The sequence below is a fragment of the Gossypium hirsutum genome, chromosome D08 (genome assembly GCF_007990345.1).
Source record: "Gossypium hirsutum isolate 1008001.06 chromosome D08, Gossypium_hirsutum_v2.1, whole genome shotgun sequence".
Classification (NCBI taxonomy): Eukaryota; Viridiplantae; Streptophyta; class Magnoliopsida; order Malvales; family Malvaceae; genus Gossypium; species Gossypium hirsutum.
In genome coordinates this window covers 59189256-59192344 of record NC_053444.1, presented here as the reverse complement: position 1 = coordinate 59192344, position 3089 = coordinate 59189256, and positions in this window count along the sequence as shown.

Here is a 3089-nt window from a genome sequence, read left to right as displayed (position 1 = left end):
CCTTTAATAGGTATTGACACGAGGTACCAATACTCCTAAAGTCAAGTATCGATATCGGAGTGAAGGGTAGTCCAAAGTGTTGCCCACACATTAGTAAAATAAACAGTAATGTAAATATTTATTTAAATCACAAGATCGAACGAGAGCAATATAAATATACATAGAAAATTTAGAAATAAAAATTGAATTAAAAAACTATACTCGTAGGTAGGCAGAAAAAACAGACTGATAGTTTAGGACCATTTTCACAGTTTCCTTAAGATAGATTTGGTCGCTCCTTTGGTGTTGGAGAAACATTGGTCGACGGTCTCCCAGGATACAACAACAAAATGAGCACAGCAGTAGCACGATTGTAGTGATCAACAAGTAATAGCCTTGCCTTCGTCTATCATTGAAAACGATTTAAAAAATATGCAGGGAAAATATCTCTTGAAATTTTGGAAAATTCAGTGTATATCTTTTCTTGTAGATTATTTGGTTTTAAATAATATTCAAATACATAACTTTTGGAATTTTTTTACTTATGGAGCCAATAACGTGTCCTTGAATTAAGGAGCCATTAAACCCAAATTGATGTTTGAATTAAATGAGCCATTTAATTCCAACCAGATAAGCTCTCTGAGGAAGAAAATAAGATTATGTATTGGGCTAAAATATCTGCAGGCCTAAAAGGCTCGACTAGTCCGAATATTTCGTGTCGCCCACATTGTGCGGGTGCAGCCCAACCCCAACAGGTTTGGATTTGCACCCCCTATACGTGAGGGAGAGCCTTAATTTAGTCATTCAATAACCACCAAGTTGGTTCACATATATAAACATATTCCACACTTGATATGTAACCAATGTAGGACTAAGCTTTCCATTTTCCTCAACATAATTCACAAATAGGTTACTTTGAGTATCAATTTCTCATTCATCACTCAACCATTTTGAGCATATGATATACCGTTATAAAGGTCTAATAGGATAGAATATAAAACCATGATTTTATGATTCAAATCTTCACATTTACTAATCGAGAATATGCCTCAAAGCTTCTAAGAATCTATTTTTTTCCAACAATCCCCCACATGAATGAAAATTGATAGTTTTTAATGAAAAAAATTAACTCGATGTAGTGATAGAATCTACGATCAATAGTTACATAGGATAGATAGGCATCAACCCTTGAACCTTCTTTTGTGAAAGTATATTTACTTTACTAGCTGACCAGTAGATGCGATGTCCTTTAACTATTCCGCCGTTTGTGTAAACGATGATATATCTCATACAACCACCTTCCTAGAAAGGTTTTAGTTCTCATAGGTATGTTCATATGGCCGTGAATATCTTCTGGTTCTATAAGAGTTTGAGAGAACTATGCCCCAGTAAACTCCTTGAAGCGGCCCCACTTCACTCTCACATAAGTGACTTACGGCTCACCAAAACACACAACAGTCATTAAAAGCATTGCTTAACATATCTCACTTTCAATCACTATCTATATTATAGGAACAGACTTGGGATAAGAACCCCCATAGTGACCTCACAAGGTCTATACAAATAGGTTGTCCCTTTGAACTTATATCTTGGGATTTTCAGTCAACTAGGTTGGGTTTTCCTTCACATAGCGCCTTAAATTTTCATGAGCTTTAGTCTCATTCCTTTCGAATTTTTATCAACATGATCTCAATTTAAGCCTTTAGTTAGAAGATCCGCAATGTTATCTTTTGATTTTACAAAATCAATAGAGATAACTCCATTTGAGATTAGTTGTCTAACGGTATTGTGTCGACGATGCATATGTCTCGACTTACCATTATACATTACGTTCTATGCTCTACCACTTGTTGCTTGGTTATCATAATTTATGTGTATTGTGGGCACAGGCTTTGGCCAGTTAGGAATATCCTCAAAGAAGTTTCGAAGCCATTCAGCCTCTTCTCCAGATTTTTCTAGAGCTACAAACTCAAATTTTATTGTGGATCTGGTTATAATCGTTTGCCTTGAAGATTTCCATGACACAGCTCCTCCTCCTAATGTACAAACATATCTACTTGTGCCTTTGGTATCTTGAATATCAGATAACCAACTGGCATCAGAGAATCCTTCTAAAATAGTAGGATCTCTGGAATAATGTAGTCGTAGTCCTGAGTATATTTAAGATATCTCAGTACCCTCACAATTGCTTTCCAATAGTTTTCCCCTGGATTGCTTGTGAATCTACTTAAATTGCTCACGGTGAAAGTAATATCTGGTCTAGTACAGCAGTGGTTTTCCCCTAGATTGCTTGTGAATCTGCTTAAACTGCTCACAGTGAAAGCAATATCTGGTCTAGTACAGCTCATAAGGTACATTAGACTACCTATGACCCTTGCATATTCCACTTGGTCAACACTCTCACCTTTGTTTTTTGGACAGATGTTGGCTCGTATCTATTGGAGTTCTGGCTTTACCAGAATCATTCTTGCTAAATTTCCTAAGAATCTTATCCACATAGTGTGACTGAGTCATTATGAGACCTTTAGATGACCTCTTGATTTGGATGCCTAAAATCACATCAGTTAGTCTGATATCTTTCATGTCAAATCTTGAATTTGACATGTCTTTAGTACATTTTACCATTTCATTGTTACTTCCAACAATTAGTATGTCATCAACATATAAACATAAGATTATATATCCAATGTCAGTAGTTTTGACATACACACATTTGTCACACTCATTAATCTTAAAGTCATTTGTCATCATGACATTATCAAACTTTTTATGCCATTGCTTTCGTGTTTGCTTAAGTCCATACAAAGACTTCACCAATTTACAAACTTTCTTTTTTTTGACCTAGAACTACATGACTCTCAGGTTGTTCCATATAAATCTCTTCGTTAAGATCTCCATTTAGGAAAACTATTTTAACATCAATTTGATGTGCTTTTAGATTCTGCAATGTTGCAATTGCAAGTATCATCCTTATAGAATTTGTCCTGGATATTGGAGAAAAAATATCAAAGTGGTCAAGGCATTCCTCTTGTCTATAACCTTTTATAACCAATCTTGCCTTATACTTATCAATTGTTCCATCTACTTTCATTTTTCGTTTGAAAATCCAC